The 23,564-nt window shown below is 41.9% G+C and overlaps 1 long non-coding RNA gene across 1 annotated transcript in view; it reads left to right on the top strand.

Moving 5' to 3' along the window:
- The first annotated feature begins 1,016 nt into the window (after positions 1–1,016).
- Positions 1,017–23,564, top strand: part of LOC128328307 (uncharacterized) — a 45,325-nt gene continuing 22,777 nt past the window's right edge. Inside the window, exon 1 of the long non-coding RNA XR_008309132.1 lies at positions 1,017–2,730. This is a non-coding gene — a long non-coding RNA (uncharacterized LOC128328307). The remainder of the gene's footprint in view (positions 2,731–23,564) is intronic.

The following is a 23,564-nucleotide window of genomic DNA, read 5'->3' as shown; positions in this document are numbered from 1 at the left end:
CGCCCAAAAGCCAGTCTGAAATGGGTCAAGATAATCAATTTCCTCCAAGACTGTCTGGAGCTGGGAAACCACCACCCTGGGAAGCCTCCACCACCTTGCCCAGCCACAGAAGGTTGGACACAGGCCTGTAGTTGCTCAAGTCTGATGGATCCAAGGTAGGCTTCTTCAGAAGTGGTCTAATAATTGCCTCTGTAAGATGAGGAGGTACCCTGCCTTCCCTGAGATTAGCATTTATAATGTCTACCAGGCCCTCTACAAACACCCCCTGGCAGATAGTATAAGCCATATTGGGCAAGGGTCAAGAGAACAGGTGGTAGGACGCACCGTTCCAATCAGCTTGTCCATATCCTCAGGAGTCACAAACTGGAACTGATCCAACCTAACCACACAAGAGGATTCGCTGAACCCATCCACATCAGACAATGAAGTAATTGTGGAGATGGAGTCTAAGTCAGCCTGAATACAAGAGTTTTTTCTACCAAGAATTCATTAAACACGTCAGAGCAGATAATCAATGGTTCCAGATTCTGATTCCAGGGAGAAGGGGCACATACTAGCCCTCTCACAAGCCTGAACAACTCCGCTGGATATGAACTTATGGATGCAATACAGGCAGAAAAGAATTGTTTCTTTGCCGTATGTATTGCCTGAGCATAGATCTTTAAATGTGCTCTATGTTGCAATCTGTCAGATGTGAGCCTAGTCTTTCTTCACTTGCGCTCCAGTCATCTACCTCGCCGCTTCAGTCCCCATAGTTCTTCTGTATACCAAGGGGCCAGTTTTGAAGCGGGTCGGAGAGGACACATAGGAGCGATCATGTCTCCTGCCCTGGTGAGTTTGCCATTCCAATTCTCCACCAGGGCATCAACAGGATCACCGGCAGAGCCAACAATATGGAGCCCTGCTCCATATTGCTCCATAAATCCCTCCAAAGCTTCTTGGAATCCTATTGGATAAAATAACCTTCTCACGTGGACCATCCTAACAGGTGCCTTGGCCCTGCAACCTGTGGGCAGTGGTTGTGAGTCCAACCTTAACCAGATGGTGGTCCATCCATGACAATGGGGAAATCACAGGATTCCCCACCCATGGAACACCACCCTCATCAGAGTGAAAGACCAAATCAAGCGTGTGACCAGCAATGTGCATTGGTCCTGAGACCACTTGGGATAGGCCCATAGTTGTCATGGCCACTATGAACACCTGAGCTGCCCCAGACAAATTGGTCCCAACATGAACATTAAAGTCCCCCTGTACCACAAGCCTGGGGGACTCCAACACCAAGCCTGAGGCCAGGTCTGTCAGCTCAGTTAGGGACTCTGTTGAGCAGCGGGGTGATCGGTACACCAACAGAAGTCCCATTCTGTCCCTGGTCCCCAAACTAAGTACACACATTTGATATGGTTTGACACTCTGGTAAGGGATCCTGGTAAGGGAGATATTTTTCTTTTAGACCACAGCCACTCCACATCCCCACCCACGGTCCCTCACCCTCTCCTCAACAGAGTACCCTAGAAGTACCCCAGAGTACACTGGGCCCCCAGCCTCCCACAGCCAGATCTCTGTAATAATACCACATCAGTACCTTCATCCAGAATCAAATCATGGATGGTTTCTGGTTTGTTCTGGACTGACCTGGCATTACAAAGGAGCAAAGGTTACAAGGGTAGTCAGCACTGCTCCCCAAGGTCAAAGCACTGGCAGGACAGCTTAAAGGGGAAACAACTATTAGGTTTCAAAGTCCCCTTCCCCTGTAATGGCCCGCTGACCTGCCAATGTTACTTCTTCTGTTCAGCACCACCACCGGAATTGCCATCCCATGATCAGTGGATACTCCCCCTGTCTCCCCATCTCCAGATAAGCCCAGACACATTTATTACCAGAATTAAAACAAGATCACCCAGGACAAATTAAAACCACAACATTAAATACCCACTCACATGTGAATTCTTGGGCCAGGAAACCTGTCCCCCAAAGTGGCTCTCCCAAAGGGGCCACTCCACCATTGGCAAGCCCGCTGCCACAAGCAGCATCCCTTTATAGGCCCAGAGATGACCACCCTGGTTAGATGGCAAGTAGGGACTACAGAGTCACTCCTGGGCCCCAAAACTGAAGAGAAGCCACAGCCAGAGGCCACAGTCCCACAGGTCAAGCAGGGGGCTGGCAGATGTCTCACCCTCTCCCTCTCCTGCAGGGAGGCACACAACAGCAGAAGCAACAGCCATAACTAACACCTGTCTTGCACCCTCCCTGGGGGCTGTCTGGGAAGCAGGTGGTCTCTCCCTCTGCTGCAGGGCTTCTTACGTTCAAGTGAAATGCTAGCACATCGTTCTTTTTAAGTATACAACAAAATTCATCTCATGTTTTGAGGACTAGAATAATTTGATTTTCAAGAGTATGTTTTGCTTCCTTTTTCCTGTACATGTTTTTTTTAAAATTATTTCTTGATTTTTTCCTATTTCTTTTTTTCCTATTCTGCTCATGTGGAAGAGGAATGCTGCAAGTCCATCAAACAGTAGAGGAGGGAAAAAAGGCCTTGAAGAATATATAAAGGACAGTGAAGAAGATGCACTTCAAATGATGAATAATGAGAAACTATAAACCAATGAAACAAAGCAGGACTACAAGAAAGAACAAGTCAAGAACCAAGGAGAAAAATGGAAAAATAAGCCACTGCATGGTCATATTTGCACAATATCGCAGACTGACTACAAACAAAGGCATGACAAGGTAGCAGGGATGATATTATTATTTATTTATTTATTTACACAGTCAGAAAGGTGTTATTGACTGGTTTGTTTTATCCAGACATCGAGTCCTTCCCAAGTAGCTGGTATGGCTGAATTTTATTATCGGTGTTGTTGCTGTTATTATAGATATCGCCTCAGATTATAGGCTGTTCCCAGTAATGATGCTTTTCGTAATTGGCTGATGGTGATTTCTGTGGCCCCCATGGTGTTGAGGTGCTCTTCAAGGTGCTCTTCTTCCATTGGGCAGTTCTATTCCTTCTGTTTTTGTTATTTTTCCTCTGTTCATTATTAATGCAGCACACTTGTCTAGTCCAAACTCCATTGCTATATCGCTACTGAATATACGGACAGTGTTTTGCAGTGATGCTGTTTCTGACTGGGACTTTCCATACAACTTCAGATCGTCCATGCACAGCAGATGGTTGATTTTACTTGATGTTTTAGATGTTTGGTATCCGAGGGCTGTTTTGGTTAGTATTTGTGAAAGTGGAGTCATGGCGATTACAAACAACAGAGGGGATAGTGAGTCCCCTTGGAAAATACCTCTTCTAATGCTAACCTGTCCAAGGGTCTTGCCATTGATGGTTAACTGTGTACTCCACATGCTGATTGCTTTTTTAAATAAATATCTGAATGTTTTTTGCTGACACCAGTTTTTTCTAAACATGTCAGTATCCATGTGTCAGGCAATGAGTCAAAGGCTTTCTTGTAGTCAATCCATGCAACACTTAGATTTGTTTTTCTTCTCTTGCAATTTTCTAAAATCATTTTGTCAATCGGCAGCTGGTATTATTTCTTGTTTACACAGTCAGACAGGTGTTATTGACTGGTTTGTTTTATACAGATACTGAGTCCTTCCCAAGAACTTTGGATGGCTGAATTTTATTGTCAATGTTGTTGCTGTTATTATAGATTTTGTCACCTGGTATGATGATGATGATGATGATGATGATGATGATGATGATGATGATGATGTAGTACACAGTGAGCCAGGTATTATTGACTGGTTTGTTTTATCCAGACATCAAGTCCTTCCCAAGGACCTGGGATGGCTGAATTTTATTGTCAATGTTGTTGCTGTTATTATTATAGATATCATCGCAGAACATAGGCCGTTCCCAGTAATGTTGCTTTTTGTAATTGGCTGGTGGTGATTTCTGTGGCCCCTATGGTGTTGAGGTGCTCTTCAAGTTGTTTTGGAATTGCACCTAGGGCACCAATTACCACTGGGATTATTTGGGTCTTCTTCTGCCACAGCCTTTCAATTTCAGTTTGTAGATCTTTGTATTTTGTGATTTTTTTCTGTTTCTTTTTCTTCTATTCTGCTATCCCCTGGTGTTGCTATGTCGATTATTTTAACTTGTTTTTCTTTCTTCTTGACTACAGTCATATCTGGTATATTGTGTGGCAGATGTTTGTCTGTTTGTAGTCGGAAGTCCCATAATATTTTTACCTCTTCATTTTCTACCACTTTTTCAATTTGATGGTCCCACCAATATTTGGCTACAGGTAGCTTGTATTCTTTGCAGATGTTGCAGTGTATCATCCCTGCTACCTTGTCATGCCTTTGTTTGTAGTCAGTCTATGCGATCTTCTTACAACAGCTGATTAGGTGGTCCACTGTTTCATCTGCTTCTTTACAAAGGCGGCACTTGCTGTTTGTTGTTGACTTTTCTACTTTGGCTCTTATTGCATTTGTTCTTAGTGCCTCTTCTTGTGCAGCCAGTATTAAACCCTCTGTTTCTTTCTTCAAGTTGCCATTCTTAAGCCACTGCCAGGTCTTGGTGATGTTTGATTTTCTGGTTATATTGTGCAAATATGACCATGCAGTGGCTTATTTTTCCATTTTTCTGCTTGGTTCTTGACTTGTTCTTTCTTGTAGGCCTGCTTTGTTTCATTGGAGTTTAATAGTTTCTCGTTATTGACCATTTGAAGTGCATCTTCTTCACTGTCCTTTATATATTCTTCAAGGCGTCTTTTCTCCTCCTCTACTGTTTGATGGCCTTGCAGCATTCCTCTTCCACCTGAGCTGCGAGGGAGGTATAGCCTATCTATATCAATGCGGGGGTGCAGAGCATGATTGATGGTCATCATTTTCCTGGTCTTACAATCTAGCATCTCTAGCTCTGCCTGGGTCCAGTCTATTATTCCTGCAGTGTATCTGATAATAGGTATAGCCCAAGTGTTTATGGCTTGTATGGTGTTCCCGCCATGAGTTTGGACTTTAGGATTTTTCTAACTCTCCTGATGTATTCACTTCCAATTTTTCTTTTAACTTCAGTGTGTGTGATGTTATAAGCCTGGAGAATGCCCAAGTATTTGTAATGTTCTTTCTCTTTCAGGTTCTTGATCTTGCTTCCATTGGGCAGTTCTGTTCCTTCTGTTTTTGTTATTTTCCCTCTGTTCATTATTAATGCAGCACACTTGTCTAGTCCAAACTCCATTGCTATATCGCTACTGAATATACGGACAGTGTTTAGCAGTGATTTGATTTATGACTGGGACTTTCCATACAATTTCAGATTGTCCATGTACAGCAGATGGTTGATTTTTCTTGATGTTTTAGATGTTTGGTATCCGAGGCCTGTTTTGGTTAGTATTTGTGAAAGTGGAGTCATGGCGATTACAAACAACAGAGGGGATAGTGAGTCCTCTTGGAAAATACCTCTTCTAATGCTAGCCTGTCCAAGTGTCTTGCCATTGATTGTTAACTGTGTACTCCACATACTCATTGCTTTTAAAATAAATATCTGAATGTTTTTGCTGACACCAGTTGTTTCCAAACAGGTTGGTATCCATGTGTGAGGCAATGAGTTGAAGGCTTTCTTGCAGTCAATCCATGCAACACTTAGATTTGTTTTTCTTCTCTTGCAGTTTTCTAAAATCATTTTGTCAATCAGCAGCTGGTCTTTTGTGCCTCTGGTGTTCGGGCAATTTCCTTTCTGTTCAACTGGAAGCTGCTTATTAGTTAATAAGTGCTGAATGACTTCATCTGCTATTATTCCAGTTAATAATTTGAACATGGTTGGCAGGCAGGTTATCGGTCTATAATTACTTGGAACTGCACCTTTTGCTGGGTCTTTCATGATGAGATGAGTTTTCCCAGTTGTTAGCCATTGTTCAATATCACCGCCTTGCAAAATGTGATTGAACTGTTTTGATAGTTGTTTATGAAGGCTTGTTAGGTTTTTAAGCCAAAAGCCATGCAGTTCATCGTCGCCTGGTGCAGTCCAATTTTTAATTTTCTTTGATCTTTCACTTATTAATTCAGGTGTTATTATTAGATCTTGCATTTGTTGGTTACATTTTTTGACCTCTTTTACCCAGCCTGATTATAATCTATTGGATTGTCCCATAATTTCCCCCAGAACTGCACTGTTTCTTCTTTGGTGTTTCTGTTTCTTGCAGTTTCTCCTATGCTTTGGTAGAAACGTGTCTGATTCGACTGGAATTGGAGATGCTGCCTGTGTTGTGTAATTCTGGCTTCGTATCTGCTAATCTTCTTTGACACTGCTGTTATTTGCTGCTTTATTATTTCCATGACTTCTCTAATTTTCCCACCCCAATCCAAAAGGCTCTGGGCAGTGCTAGTTCTCAAAACAATTGGCATTTATATTAAGACTCAAAACAAAATTGTTCTTCATCTTCCACAAGTGACCTGATTCATGACATAATAGTGTCCAAATGTACAAAGGGGCCAGGCTTTTCTTAACAATCGGTATTAGTGCTCCCACTGGTGAAATCAAGTGGCAGATTAATCCCTTTGCCATGTTCTCTTGGATAAATTCTTTCAAGACTTCTAGGTCAGACTCTGATATTCTGCAACTATGCATATATGCAACATACATAGTTAACATCAGTATTTTATTTTAGCAAAGTTGTAGAATTGCACAGATTTGTGATGGTGTGCAAATAAGAAACTTTTCCTTACAAGGTGCTTCAGATTAATGTAGACTATGTGAAGCCTGCTGCTATGGAGACATAAAGGCCCAGAAGACATCACCAATGAAAAAGAAAGCAATGCAAACTGTACATAGAAAGGAAGCTTAAAATATACCTTCAGTTTTCAAATCGAATGTCTTGCATAAATAACAAGAAGTTTTGGCAAGAACTAATCTGCCTACTTTCCTTTCACTGTAATTTTAATTGATAATTACCATCTCCACAAGTTAGTCAACTTCAGCCTCAAACATTCATGTGTCTGCCATTTAGAACTGGAATATACCAATTTTCAGGCGAACCTCCCAAAGCAATTTTCATAAGAGCGTAAGTAAAGAACCATACAAGCAACATGATTACATCTTTATGTGCTGTGCTCTTCCGGCTTTGACCCCATCTCTCCTCAGATCAAGATGGTCACTGGTCACTGAGGTGGCAGTTGAGGGAGGGAGGGTCCACCTCCAATGAAACAGGGGATATGGATGGAGGCAGCTTTCCAGCCTATGTCTGACTCTCCTCTTTTCCCCTCAGAACAAGATGGTCTCTGGGCACTCTCACAGTTGACTCATACACATGATCCATACCCAGGTAAAAGGGTGGGTTAAAATCCTGAGCTACCTGGGAAGGCAGTGCTGGGATTGGTCACGATCCCAGAACTTCACACAAGTAGCCCTACCTAGGTTGCAGCTCTACCCAGCAATACCTTCATCTGAACAGCCTCAAGGAGTTCTTGGGTAGTAGGAATATATTGTTGGTCATATCAACTCATTCAGAATATATAAAAACTTATATTATCTCGAGTAGAAGAAAAAATATTCATCCTGATCTTGCAGTTCCCATTTGCACATGGCAATAACTTCCCTATTCCTTTGAGCACTGAAGAAACCTCTGCACACATCATTGTGTCAAAAGTAATACAGGCTGTAACAGGACTAACACATGCATTTTTACGCATAGTTTGGAAGCATAGTTTTGACTCATAGTTTTGAATGTTTGCACACACAAAAACAGCGCAGACTAAACATCTGAGTAGTATTTTTGTTTTAAGGAAGAGCCAAAGCCCACATTCAAAATGTGCAAACTTTTAATCTTATTTGGGGTTTTTTTAGTATTCTTGCAGCAGGTACTGTATTTACATATAAATGAGGTGATGTTAATTAAGCCTTGCCAGGCTGGGGCTGAAAAGGCCTTTGCATTGTATAACACAGTTCATTTCCTGTAAACTCAATCCCACTGAGTTCTGGTTCATTAAGTGAAAGTTATGATATGCTGCTTGATTTCACTGTTCCCACCAGTATGGCACAGTGAAAAATACTTGAGAATTAAAGAAACCATGAACAACAACAAAAATCTCATTCCTGGGCAAGGATGCATTCATATATCCCACATCCATGTGGGGAAAGAAAGAAAAAAAAGGGGGGGGGACAAAATCATGGTTTTTGGAGCATTTATTATAGACAAAAAACCAAACCCTTTTCATACAGAATTGGTTGGCTAAATGCTGGCTTTTGTACCTACTGTACTTCCAAAGCAAATGCAGTCTATTTAATGAGAACTTATTCTGAAAGCATTTGAGGAATGTGTGGAAGGATCAAGTCTGACTAAAGGTTCAAACTGGATACAGCTATCCTTCTGTTCTTTTTCTTCAGCAATTTAGGTATTGATCAAGCCCCAAAAACCTATAACCTCCAAAGTCATGAAAACTCAGGAGCCTTCAGATCTTGGCTCCAATATAGGCCAGCCTATCCAAAAGCAAGATCATTCTATCACAGAAATTATAAAAAGGAATCTCTCTCACCACCAAGAATTGTGAAGCAGTCCAGCAGGCAGGCAGGCAGAACATGTTTGCAAACAGCTTATTTGTTTGACATGTTCCACTACTCTTAATCCCAAAGCATCCTTGTGAATAAAGCTGGTTGAGAATTCAGTTGACTGGATAGGGTAGCTGAATAACAGGACTCCAGGATTATTCCTTATCTTCTTTTGCTTAAAAAATGATCTTTGGCAATTCATTTACAGGCAGATTTTGAGCATGATTTCTGCCTGACTAGCATGGAGGAGGGGGCCAAACGTTCCATGTATACTTGTTGAAAGTACATGGACTTTAAACATTACATGCTCTCAATATGCAAATATTAGACCTATCAAGTGCTTAGAGGCATTTATGTTATCAAATGGACCACATGGAATTTTTTCTCCGGTAATCCAAAAACCTTTCATTTAAGATTAGAGCTAGGATGTGTTAAATTTTTACTCATGTTCTAAAAAGTGTGGAAATTAGAAGTTATGTTGTGTGACACTCATCTTAACTTTGGTACCATATCACTTTTGTGCCCATCTTAACTTTTGTGCCAGATAAGCTATGAAGACTTTGCATAGTGCCTTGTAGAGATGCATCAAACAGAAATACATCAGGAACATTTCTAGCAACTGAGTGAAGAAATTGTACCTGTTGAATTTCTGCCTTGCCAGCCCAATGTCCTCCACAGCCCAATCAGTGTTCCCACTAACAGGGATTCCCAGATGTTGTTGACTAAAACCTCCAGAATGCCTGAGCAAGAGCCATTGCAGCTAGGGATTCTGCGAGTTGTAGTAAACAACATGTGGTAATCCCTGTTAGAGGGAACACTGAACCCAATGTCCAGCTGAAAGATCTAGGGCAGCTTCTTGCAAACTGCCAAAAGTTGATAAGTCCAGGAGAGAGAATCAGAGGTTCCCGTGTCACATGCACTCCCATGCAGCAAATTATTCTCACCTGCCCAAACTCAGTTGGCAACCAGCCAACCTGGCATTACCAACCTGTTAGGTTCAGTGTAGGTTCAGATGATATGTCACACAGGAGCATATGCCCCTTCCTAGACTTCTGATCAACTTCCAGCAGGTCGTGTGAAGCCGTGCCTAAGCAATGTGTATGTGCCTGGAGCCTCATTTGTAAAGCCAGCATAATATGCAGTTCATCATAGGTAGGCTACAACATTTCAATAGCCACTCCTAAAATCTCAAATGACATTAAAACTATTGCAACTTTTATCCTTTCCCGTCTCTATCTAGCATTCTGTTTTCTGTAAACGATCGTCTATATTTTTTCATATTTGCAGCCCACTGCTAAGCATGTTTATTTCGAAGTCAGGTCCATTGAGTCTAATGAGACCTAGTTCTAGATAAGTACAAAAAGATTGCAGCCTTAGAATTTAATTTAGATATGGAATCAGCAGAAAGGAATGCATTGGTCTGTTGTGCATTTGTCATCTGCTGTCAGACTGCATAATCTAGTGGTCCTCTTCATGACTCTGTGCCAACTAGTCATATAGATTGTACCTTTCACATTTGAGAAAGTACCAAAAATCTGGACTTGTGGGACTGACCTTATTATATTGCTATCATTTTAACTGGGTTTTAAGTATAGAGAAGTAGTTGGCAAATTGTTTCCAACAAAGTAATCTTTAGCAGATTGCCTAGTATTTTAAATTCTTGTGCAGTACCATGCAACAATCCTTAATTTGTCTTTCCACCAAGGAAGTGAAACTGTTTGTTTCATAAACACATTCATGTTGTTTTTATTGCTGTTCAACAATTCACTTTAAGCTGAAAGCAAATAGCCTTGTCCACAGCACACTGAGGTCACTGCAGATGACTGAGGTCCTTCAGATGCAACTAGTCCAACTCTTTAAGATTGCTTTTGTTTGGGTCATTTTTTTGTTTGCAACTGAGACACATTTTGCACACATGTACAGTCTAGAAACAAAGGAATCATGCAAGAGTGAGAGACCGTTTCCAAGTCACAGGAGCCAAGAACAGATTTCAAGAGGTACTTAAAGGGAAAGAATGCAGTTTAAATGGGCATCATGCAAGTTTAGTCTGCTCTTATGCCACAATTTACAAAACCCTGGTATTTTGTACTTTAAAAAATAAGGCATGTTTGCATTATTACTTAAAGCAAGCTATTCAAGTTTTCCTTAAACTAATGCTTTGATTACTTTTTTCAAGGTTATGTCCACTTACACACACACACACACACACACACTACTATACCTTCAGGCGATATAGGCATTTCTTGGCATTTTATTCGGTCTATAACCAGTATAACAATAATAAATTGCTATACCTGTGAATAAGTAGCTTTTTTATTGTCCTAGCATTGGAAGATAGGCACTGATTTAAAAGCAATTGTTTTCATTAAGTGTCCAAAGAAATTTTCATGTCATGAAAATATAACGGTTACTTCACTAAGCAGATTTTTTCAGCTATTTGATCTCTATTGACTTTCTCCATAGGTATTACTATATATCTGTGTAATTCTCTCATTGCTTCATATAACTATGCTGCATATTTGTGTATTGTGAAATCTCAAGACAAACATTTCATGTCTCAGTATAAAAGCTTTTCTGGACTTTAGACAGTGATATATAATTTTCTACATAGGCATAACAGAAAGTGTTACTACACAGTGTGCTGTGATTTATAGTAAAGTTGGCTCCAAAAAAAGCCAAGCATGAAGGCTTTGTTGGAGCCAAATAAAAGCCTGGAAGAGCCTGTTTAAACACATTGTTGTCAATGAACAAAAAGGAATGAGTGGAACCAGCAGGTATACTCCAAATACGTTTGGCAGAGAGTAGAATGATTCCATTCTGCTCCACCAAAACTCCAGAGTGGATTGCAGCACCCTGAATAGATTACAACTCTGGGCATGCACAGAACTGCCAGCATGCCAAGCTGATAGCAATAGCACTACTGCCTTGACATAATGGAGACCCCATAACACATGGATGTTGTCTCCTGCTGTTTTCTAGACCTCTCCTTACATGCTCCAAGGATTCTGACCTACGAAGCATGTTACAGTGGAGCACAGGACAGTGCAGCATTTGTAGTTTGTACCAAAAGAGGGAATGGGTTATAATAACCTATAGCCAGTGGGGAAGCAAATTGGATAACAAGAAGGATCTTTAAGCTGGTAAAATTGACTAGGGGAGTTGTTCTGGCGTATAAACGCTTTAGAGATCAAGCTGTAGCACGTGGGGAAGGGGTTTAAATGTTAAGTAGTGTTGTAGGGAAGTGCTTTGGCCTAGCAGAGAAATTTGGGAATAGTGATGGTGCTGCTTCTAGTGAAGAGAGTCTGGATAAACAAGATGTGGAAGGGTGGCAGTATGATTGGGTGACAAACCAGCCAATGATCCTGGAGATTTTTCAGTTAAAATCTGGGTGGCACCTGGACTTCTGCCGAGAGGGGAGTTTGGCCCTCCAAACCATTTGAGCTGAATGCCCCTGCTCTTTTGAGCCAAGAGTTCGCAATAGCTTGAGGAGCCCTTCAATTGTTTCTTCTTTAGTTCTGAAAAAGTTTAAGAGCATGATCAAGAAAGGCCAAGTCTTAGATATTTAAGTCTCAACATCACATAAACAGCATACATATTCTCGTTTCTTTTTTCTTGTGGGCAAGAGATATGGGAGTTCTATCATATTAAGTTCAACAAGTCTTTTCACAAGCTGTTTAAGCCCATGGAATTGGTTTCACAATACTTTTTGGCTACTAGATGCTTCCTGTAAAAGTGTTTTCCATTTTGAAAAAAAGTGCTTCCATTTTATAAAATTAAGAAGAAAGCTATATCTATAATCTATATCTATATCTATATCTATATCTATATCTATATCTATCTAATGCACCAGAGCAACCAGCCTGGGTTTGGCTGCCTGTGTGCACTGACGGGATCAAGCCTGATTCCGGCACTGCCCTTGCAGGTATCCCGACTTTTAATCCTGGCCTTTAGCCAGGGTTTAGAGTGCAAGTACGCCCATAACTCTGGTGCCAAGGTAATGTGTATGCTTGGGTTACATGCAGCTCAAGCATACACGGAGTTGGGTACCTGGGGTGTCCAACTCCTGGGGAATCCCCCAATACACAATGTTTGTTGTGTGGCATTCTTGGAGGCCCGGCCTCCAGCAATCTGTGCTGGATCCACACGGGAGCAGTGTGGATTGTATGGGTGCACAGTGGCATGCTGTGAGCATTGACCATCATCTGGGGCGGAGGTAGGTCCATCCCTGTCTTCCCCCCACCATCTGCCCATTCACTCTGTCGGTCATGTGAAGAGCCTTATAGTATCTTATCCAAAGTCCTCCTGTGGTGGCTGACAGTAGTTTTGTTTTATAGGATAACACACTCTTCCTTTGCACATGTATTTCTTCTTGTTAGTGTGGAGCATTCTTATTGTGACAGTGAGTCAAATGGCAATGCTAGGAGCACGTTACAAAACTGTGGGCTCAAGCTCAGGCACTGCTGGACTAAGACCAATATTTGCAGCCAAGGAAAAACAGCATGTTCTCTTCTAAGTTGTATTTTCTATTGCATCCACCTGGTAGAAGTTCAGAAACGACAAGCTAGTGACGAAAGTTTTTTTTCCTTATATTCCATTCAACATACAGTTCCTTGTGTTGCAACAGTCAATAGGGTAAAGTTCCACGCCCACCTGGCCTCTGCACATGCATGGAGGTCATTTTCATGGTCAGCAAAACCGTGATACCCACACAAAAGGCCTCTGCACATGCACAGAGACCAGGTTAGTGACCAGTTTGCAGGAGAGCAAGAGCAGGAGAGAGGGCATGCCCTCATCTCTTGCCTGTAGGCTTCTCGGAGGCATATGGTGGGCTACTGTGGGAAACAGGATTCTGGACAAGATAGGTTTGGGGGCTGATCCTGCAGGGCTATTCTTATGAACTCTTCTCATGTTACCAGAAAACCAATATTAGTGGGTGTGGGGTGAGCGGCGGGCTGGGATGATATATATAGCTTTTGTATTCATATTCTGACTTCACTGTTTTTAACCTTAATGCAAGGGGGGTAGGGAAATAGCTGCATACTAAGCAGCTAAATAATTTCCATGCAACCTAGAATTGACCCACTTGGGCTACCTTGTTGCTAAACACAGCCCTGCTATGAACTGATTTTGTGCAGCTTAATAGATCTTGCTAGCTATTAAACATGTACATCAAAAGCATGATATTATAGACCAGTATTACAGGACATATGGAGTTAAACTGGTTAAAACGCTGCTTTTTTGTATGATTAGGTTATGTGAATCAGCTTTAAGTTATTATGAGGTATAGCTTCTGTTTCTGCTTGTAAACTCTCTGTGGGCCTATAGCATAGTGAACGCTTTCTGACTACAAAATGGATGACTGAGGCTTTGCCTCCTTGCTGCCGCCTTCCTAAAAACATGAGAAAGTTACCCATATTTCTCCCTCACCAATGCATTGTGTACTGCATGAAAGACACAATACTAGCCATAGGTCTCATGAAGAAACAAGAAGCATGGTAGAAGCACAGGAAAAAGCAAAGCTGAAGTCAATGGTCATGTGTGTTATAATTCTCAAAGTATGTGGATTAGTTAAACCTTGAGTGTCTGTCTAAATATCTTGGCTAATTAACCATCATTATTCATTGCATGATATGCAATTTTTATCCCATTATGCAGATCATGCTTTCTTGAATCCAAGTGGGATGGCTCAACACTGCTTCTAAAAATACCATGAAAATTTGGCAATTACAAACATTTCGGTTCACCCCTGAACACCGAAGAAATATTTTGCTCAGTTTCAGGGGAGTTGGAGGTTGAAAACAACATAAAACATTCTTGATTTCTGGCTCACTAACCATTCCTTCAATTTGAGTACTAGGAAACAAAGACAAACTATTCAAGAAAATCTTTATCACCCTTGCATGTTCCTTAGATTTACTGTTAAGAGTTGCCAAATCCTCTACCAAAACTAACACATGAGAAAATTAATCAAAGCTTTAGATTCTTATAATTCAGTTCCAGTTACAGAGAAACTCTTTTACAAGAGATTATCAAGATAAATATATCAAGGCCATTCCAGATATTTTTAATAATGAATTTTAATCATAGCACTGTACTTATGCTGCCTTCACTGAAGCACCAGTACTGCAATGTCTCTTCACTGCATAAAAGATGTGAGGCAGTCCTTTCTGGAGATGAGGTAGCAATGCTGCTATTTGCAGATTATTTATGATGTGAATGGAACTGGATGAATTCTCTTGGGCTGCATTCACACACTGGGGCAGCATAGCACCTGAATTCCTGAAGTAGCTGGGCAGTGTCAATAGGGAAAGGGGGAAATATAGCCATAGGCAGATTACAACATAGGCAATAGAGGCAATTGCCTACAGCAGCAAATCTTGGGGGAGCGGCAAATCTCAGGGTGGGGTAAAGTTTTTTAAAAATTACTTTTAAAACTGCCACTATGCGGCAATGAGAGCTCTTATTGGGCCCGCCTGCCTCCCAAATCATGTTGGGTACAGGGCATTGCCTGCCTGGACAGTGGCAGAGATGGCAGTGAGAGATCTCCTCACATGGCCCGCCTTCCTCCCAAATGACACAGGTCGGGCTGAAATCAGGCTGACCTGTGCCATCTGGGAGGAAGGCGCCGGCAAAAAGCTTAATCTGCCCCTGAATATAGCTTGCCTTGCTTGAGGCTTTAAAAAACCCAACTGTTTTTTTAAATGCTTTTAAAATAACCTCTGTTAATTTCACTGAGACTTCTGTGAAAGTTAGGCAAGGCTGGTCTATGAGCAGCAACTGCAGTAGAATCAGAAGTCTGGTCTAGGAGGCAAACCAGGAACCAAGATAGAGTAGTCAAATTGGGGCAAAAGCCAGAGATCAGGAACTGTTGCGAGCAGGCTGCAGTGCCCCTCCCTGCAAGGGAGAGGGGGAGCACACAGTCCCTCCCAACTAAGCCAACAGAGGCTTATCCCTGGTTCGGTTCTGAGGTCATGGGGCAATTGGGAGGGAGAGAGAGAAGAGACATCCCACACAAGACTATAGTTTTAAAAGTTTTATTAGGGCAAAATGGTTACATCTGAGCAATTAAGCATGCAAGCAAAATCAATCAATTAATTTCTTCCCCAGTGTAGTGTAGTGTAGTGTATTATCTTCAGTGACAGCTAAAATCATTTTTCCTTCACTAGAAATACATAGCAATAGAAAGCATTTTCTTTCTCTGACTAGCAGTGTTCTGTGTGTGTGTGTGTGTGTGTGTGTGTGTGTGTGTGTGTGTGTGTATCTCCACAGCTGTTCTTAGCTAAGGCACAACATTTAGACAGTTTCGGTTTTTAAGCAGAGAGAAGGAGGGGTGAGCAAGAAGTGCTCTTGAATTCCAGGCATGAGAAAGAGGGGTAGTGGTGGGAAAATGCCGAGGAGGGAAGGAGAGAATGAGTGCTCATTCTGACGTATTAATAAATGAGTCATGATATACTATATTTTTCATTTAATGCAGCTGGGACAGAAAAGATCAGAAGATCCAAGACTTTTTAGAAATCTCCTCTTTGTTTGGTAGCGGAGAATAATACATAATAAAACATATTTTATTAAACATATAAATTATAAGATTCAATTAATTCGCCTAATGAAAGTTTTTGAATAAATTTTAGGTTTGTGGGAGATAAGTGTGGGAGGTAAGTTAGTTCTGGAGGGTGGATCTGAAGGCATTTCTTGTAGGTAAATAATTACCAGTCATGTTGGTGTAGTTCTCAGGAAACCTTGAAGATGTGCAGAGAAGCTGTGGGCTATCCAGGCAGCATAGGTGGAAATCCAGGAGTGGAAATCCAGCTGATGTAGGGAGCTGAATGGTATGGCAATCTAGGAGGCACAGGTTGCCTTTACAGACTAGGGTTCACATACTACCCCAATGGGCGAGAGCATGTGTCTCCCTTGATGGGGCCCACATACTCCTTCTCCACTGGGGTCTGAATATGTTTTCCCTTTCCTTGTGTGGGAGGGGTATTTCCCTTTTATACCCTCTCCCCAAGCCTGTTGACTTTGATTTTAGATATGACAGTCACATCAATTCTTCTGTGTCACCATCCTAAGGTAAACATCCCGGTCTCCCTCTTTGACTCTCTTTTACCATATCAGTCATGAGCCTTTCATGGTGGGGTCCGGGCCTGACATTATTTACCAATCTAGATGGAAACATACCTGTTTATGCCCAGCTTGACCGGCTTGTGGTCACTCTCAAAACTTAGTTGGTGCCTTCCAGTCCCAAGAAAATGTTATTAAGAGATAGCATGCAAAGAGGGTCAGCAACTAATTGTGTGAATATAATGTACCCCTACAATGTGTTGGTAGCTGATATCTACATGCGGTTTCCTAAGACCTTCTAAATATGATTACTCTTAGCAAGTTTCAAGCTAGTTCCCATTATTACCACTTAGCATAGCACAATGCATAAACAACTTCAAGGCAAGGAGGCAAGCCCTCCCCCACAAGCCCCAAACCCAATCCCAGCCATTCCTCAACTCTCCGCAGCAATCAAAGGCAAAGCAATTATGTAGTAGAAACAACCACTCACAGACCAACATCATCAATGTGATGGTGATTGATGCTGACCTGGCTTAGCCTGCTCCAGGTAGCCCCGGCCACATGCTCTCCTCGGCTGTGCTCAGCTCTGCTCAGTGGCCTCCATGCTCCAAGGAGGAGCCTTGGGCCACCAGTTGTGCTTGGCCAGCAGCTGAAAGCAACCGTACTCCCAGCCGCTACCACGCGGGCTGGGCCCTGCCACCGGCCTGCACCCCCTGCCTGCTGGATTAGTCAAGCAGCTGCCAGGCAGCTGTTTGCTGCAGGGAGCAGCTGCGATGGGCATAGGCTGGCAGGCTGAGGCTGGCAGGCAGTCCTGCTTTGCTCCCATATCTAGTCCCACCACTGCAGCCAGCCACTGCCATGGCTGAGAGCTCCCATCCTTGCCTCCAGTGTAAAATGTATATTGTAATCACCTTGAGGCAGAAGACTGTCTCCCTTTGCTAATTTTACTTTCCAAGGCACCAGTTTGACTCACCTCCCAGAGCAATCTTCACCTTAAATTCAGCACCTAAGTATGCTGGCATTGGAGGAAAGGGTAGAAGTGAGGTGAATTCCCTTCCCCCTTTTGCTCAAGGTAACCAACATGAAAACATCTTCTTTTCATGTCCAAATGAATATGCAGTCATTTTAAATTCTCAGACCTCAGCTAACCTTCACACTCTGGGGAAATGTGTTACAATATTGCACTTTAATATCTCTCCATCTGGAAAAGAAAGTAGGATGGGGAGACCCCCCCAGTATGTTAAATACAATTATGTATTAACCCATATGTTGGGTACTGTGCCTCGCCTAATGCAATGGCTTAGACCCAGCTCATCCACATGCTGTTTGGTCAATGAGCAAATTAGAAACAATTTCTTGGCTAGGAAGAATTATTCTTCTAACACAAAAAGGCTTATTGGAAATCTGGGAGAAGTGGGGTCGGGTGGAAAATGTGTCCAGTCAGTACATTTAACTTTAAGAAGCAGTTCCAGTTTGCCAGATTGCCCGACTGAGTGGGTTGGAAAGACAGAGGCCCTGATCCTAGACATAAACAAGAGTAAATAGCAATAGCAATAGCACTTACATTTATATACCGCTCTATAGCCGGAGCTCTCTAAGTGGTTTACAATGATTTAGCATATTGCCCCCAACATTCTGGGTACTCATTTTACCGACCTTGGAAGGATGGAAGGCTGAGTCAACCTTGAGCCCCTGGTCAGGATCGAACTTGTAACCTTCTGGTTACAGGGTGGCAGTTTTTCCACTGTGCCACCAGGAGCTCTGGAATGGCAGTGGAATCCAGTGGAATAGCAAGAGATCCCTAAGTTTAAAAATAAAAAGTAAAATGGAGGAAGGGAGCCAAGCTATTCAGTTGGTCCCAAGGTCCAACAGCAAAAGTAATCTAGCCCTGTGGGCTCCAAGTCTATCCCAGCTATATTACTTCAAGCGGGTAACACAGACATAGTTAAAGCCACGAGCCACCTTGCAATCCCTCACACACGCCCCTCCATCCTCCCCCAGGTGGGGGAAGGGGACCGAGTGCCTTTGCTGCCGATAGCCCCATGAACATGCCCTGTTTTATATTACTTGTTTAAAAACAGGCCACTGGAGGATTAAAAAGAAAGAAGGAAGGAAAAAGAAAGCACACACGAAACCAGACCCTTTGGGGGCTGAGACGCCCCAATTTTTCTAGTTCTTTACCTTATGCGAGTGGGGAAATGGTGGAGAGTGCAGGAAAAACTATCATTTATGAGCATGTCCTGTTTCTGTACCTATATATCTTTTGGGAATCATGACCACAGAAAGGAAGCGGCTTCCTAGTCTCCTACAGGGCTGGCTGCTCTGCGACAGCACACGCAGGCACACACACAATGTCCAGCAGCTGATGGGAGGAGGAGCGAGTCACTCACTCTCCGAGAACTTGAAGAAAGAATTCTGGAGCACGGGGCCCCCCTTCAAATAGGATAGTTCCTGCCCTGGCCCCGGCAGCAGGCAGCGGCAGGCAGCAGCTGCAGAAGCCCCCTGCTGACTGCTGCCAGCCCAAGAACAACATACTTGCCGTCCCTGTCCATCTGCTGCCTCCAGCCGCCTACAGCACACATGCGAGTGATGAGAGTCGAGACACGAAAAACACAGACAAATGTAAATATATTTACTTATTTCAAAAAATGCCCCTGGGGGATATTTGCCGCCGTAGGCAGCCGCCTCTACTGCCTCTCCCGTAATCCGCCTATGAGTTCAGGCAACTTTCCATAAGGGGCAACTGCTCCCAGCACCTACAGCTCTCTCAACTACCGCCCAGGTATTTTCTGGCAGATTGTTGCGCAAGCTCCTTTGAAATAATGGGAGGCTATGCTACAGCATTACCTAGAGCTTTCTGAGACAGCAGGCTTTCCTGTGGGTTTTCTGTGAGGCTTTACTGCTAGTTCAAAGTTGCACACACACACAAAAAAAGACACAGAAAGTGGGTTTTTTTTTAACCCTAGATATAAACTGGGCTGCACTCTAATGCACAATGAAAAACCCAAATTGTGTGTGAAGTGCTTCCTGATAGCTCACAGGGACTTCAGGGCAAATTTATCTAATTTTATATTATTTGATTTTATTTGTTTATTGAATTTCTATACTGCCTAATATAGAAATATCTAGGCAGTGTACAAATCAAAACATAATATAAAATATAAAAGTTAAAGTTCATAAAAACAGATAAAAATAACAATAGATAAAAATACATTAAAATTTAAAATTTAAATTTAAGTCATAAGCCTGGGAAAACAGGTATATCTTCAGCGTCCTCCTAAAAACAAACAGAGAAGGAGATGCTCTTATTTCATCAGAGAGCGCATTCAAAAGCCCTGGGGCAGCCACAGAGAAGGTCCAGTCCAGAGTAACCACCAAACGAGTTGGCGGCAACCGTAACCGGACCTCTCCAGATGATCTTAATAGGCGACAGGGTTCACAATGGAGAAGGCACTCTCTTACGTACCCTTGACCTAAACCATTAAGGGCTTTGTAGGTAATAACCAACACTTTGTATTTCGTTCGGAAACATATCGGCAGCCAGTACAGTTCTTTTTAGAATTGTTGTTATATGGTCCCTTCGGGTAAACCCAGAGACTAATCTGGCTGCTGTGTTCTGTACCAATTGTAGTTTCCAAACTATGGACAAAGGCAGCCCCATGTAGAGTGCATTACAATAGTCAAGCCTAAATTTTACCAGCATATGTACCACCATTTTAAGGTCATTTGTCTCCAGAAATGTATGTATCTGACATATCAGCCGAAGCTGATAAAAAGCACTCCTGGCCACATCCTCAACCCAAAAAACCAGGGAGATTTTGGGATCCAGGAGCACTCCCAGACTACAAACCTGATCTTTTAGGGGGAGTGTAACCCCACCCAGAACAGGCAGATCTAAACCATCTCTCAGATGGTTTATGAACAGGCACGCTGAATTAATAGTGGGCCAAATAGTTTAAATCTGTATTGAAGAAGGATAGCATGAACAGACTTGTATGTAACACGCTTCAAATCTCTAAACAGAGCTACAGTATTTCATGAATTGGCAGGATTTGTTCCACAGTAATGTAAAAATAGAAACTTGTTAATGTGTTTTTAATAGCAATGGAGCTTAGGACATCAGTAATTAGAAAAAACAATTTGCAAAGTTACTGCTTTCTTTTTGATAATTGATTGGAAGCTGTGTTGGCTATTGCTACTATCATAAACTAATTTATTTGTATGTTGTGGGAGCGGGGTGACCCACCAAAGACAGATTACCAAAACTGGATAAAAACTGAAAGACACGGTGTACTTGAAATGACAATTTGTAACTGGAGAAAAACTAATAGAGAAATCACAGCAAAAGAGATTAAGAAGAAATCAGATCTTCCTGTGAAAACTCTCCTTCTCCTTCAACAACATGAAAAATGGCTTTTTTAAAAGCACATTTTTCAAAGCTTGAGACACTGTTCTTGATCACTCAGGATTTTACATCATCCTCTTACACTTCTTATCAAATCTACTGTAAGTGAATGAATACATGAGAAATCCCTGAGTTGGTTCACATGTAACATCAAACCATGCTTGGCATTGTATGAATGAGACTTGTGCTTACCTGCCTCCTCTTCCCCTTGCCTCTCCCTACTCCCCTGGTATGGTCTCTTTTTACTCCTTTACACCTTTCTCACAAAAAACAGCAAACTGTGGTTTGAGCAATCCTTTCAAACCATGATTGCAAACGAGCATTACAAACCAGGACTGATCTTGGTTGGGATCAATCACATAATTCACGGTTCTAGTTTGTTTGTTTGATTGTTTGTTTGTTTGTTACATTTATAAACTGCCCCATCTGAAGGCTCCAGGCAGTGTACATTAAGTTTTAAAAGACACAAAAACACACACCATTTAAAACCCAATGCTAAAAACAACATACAAACAATTCAGAACCATTTAAAACCATTTAAAATACTTTTTAAAAAAATTAAACAATTTAAGTTTACATAAGTTTAGATGTAACAGCAAACTGCGGTTTCTGAGAAAGTGGAAATAACTGATTAAAACAGTGTGTATGATGGGAGGAGAAAGTGCTCAAGCACAAGGATCATTCATGATTTGGCATTTCATGTGAACCAACTAATCAAATAAAATAAAATAAATAAATAAATAAATAAATAACCAGTGCACATCTATTGTATATTTATTATCCTGGCCCAAGTTCAGATATACTAACTCAATATGCTGTTGGAAAATGTATACATAGCAATCCTTGGCCAATAAGTTTGACTTACTTGATTTAATTTAGTTGATAATTTCATTTATATCCTGCCTTTCTTCTATGGAGCTCACAACAGCATGCAAAAGGCTTCCAGGTCATCTTCCTAAACCTGCTTTACAGGATCGTGTACCTTCTTTAGACCCCGCTCTAGACCAGGGATGTGCAACTTTGGCCCTCCAGTTAGTCACCCCTGTATGTCTACTACCTACCCCACTTTTGTGCCCCTATGTGCTCCACAATAGGGGATATGGGCTGGTTCGGGTCTTATTATACCCTATGAGAAAAATAATTAAAAATATTTCAAATATTCATAAAAAATCATAGGGGTGTCTGATTGCTTCAGGGTTTGCATGGTTGTTGGCACCCACGGGTGCTCCACAATAAGGTATAATGGGCTGGTTGGAGTCCCATTATATCCTATGAGAAAGAAATAGAAATAATTTCCAAAAATTCATTAAAAATCGTATGAGTGTCCGATTGCTTTGGGGTTTGGGTGGCAGGTACCCCTGGGTGCCAGCTACCATCCTGCCAATTTTTGGGTGTCTGAACCAGTTTGAACCAGTTCAAATTCAAACCAAACCAGTGGGAGGTTTGAGCAAAACCAAAATCGAACCACCCCCTCGTGGTTCAAACCTGGTTCGAATTCGAACCGAACCAGGCAAACCGGTTTTGTGCACATCCCTACAGGAGAAGGCAATTCTGTATTCTACCAAGAAAACAACATGGCTCTGTGGTCGCCAGGAGTCAACAACAACTCAATGGCACAACCTTTCCTTTCCTTTCCAAGTTAGTGTACATGAAATAATGGCATATTCTTCCTCAGTTTATTCCTGCTTCCACTTCTCTCCCCCTTTCTCTGTTGTATCTCTTGCATCGCTTTTAGATTGTAAGCCCACTGGGACAGGGGCCTGCCTCCTCATGACTTGTAAAGTGCTGTGTACACAGATGGCACTACATAAATGAAGAACCAATAACCTACTGGTGTCTGCAGATCAAACTGGCTGACATTCTATGCAGCAGAACGTAAGGGACCCACTGGGGCTGCAAATTGTGAAAGGCAGTCCCAACAGTGTTGTGTGACAGGGCAGTAGTTCAGTGACATAAAATAGCATCTGAGCAGTTGCACGGCACTGCTTCCATTGGAAACAATGGAATGTTGGCCGTGGTTTTTAAAGACACAGGAGCAATAGTCATAAAAACTGAGAAGCCCGGGTTGGCTTACAGAAATAATGTTTAAGAGGAAGATTTGAAGACTAAAGAAAAGAGAAGACCATTATGAAAAGAGATGGAAAGATAGTTGCTGAAGTGTGTATGGCAAAGAGTTACAAAGATTAGGAAAGCCAAAGATTACATATTGATCTGAAAGAATCTCCCATAACTTTGGATGCAGGCATCTGGTTATTGTTTACAACATTTCTGTGTGACAAATCCTCATAATGTATCCCCAGGAGGAGGGAGACATGTTCAGGGACATGTCCCATGTAAAAGAGCTGACATAGATATACACATAAAGCATGTCCATATGTGAGGATTAAATCACTATTTCAGACTGTTTATTTTAATATTTGTTCATTGCTAATACAGAGGACAAAATAGAGAAGAAACATTGTAAGGCAAATTAATATTTTGGCCAGTGTAGGTTTTGCATTCTCATACAAAATGCTTGAAACAGGACCTGATGTAAGCCTCATGTATGAAAACACACTTACTCTGTTTAAGGTAGGCATTAGTCTGTGTACCAAGTAAGTT

Source organism: Hemicordylus capensis, chromosome 5 (genome assembly GCF_027244095.1).
Source record: "Hemicordylus capensis ecotype Gifberg chromosome 5, rHemCap1.1.pri, whole genome shotgun sequence".
NCBI lineage: Eukaryota > Metazoa > Chordata > Lepidosauria > Squamata > Cordylidae > Hemicordylus > Hemicordylus capensis.
Note: the sequence above shows the minus strand (reverse complement) of the source record. Positions and strands in the feature narration are given on the sequence as shown.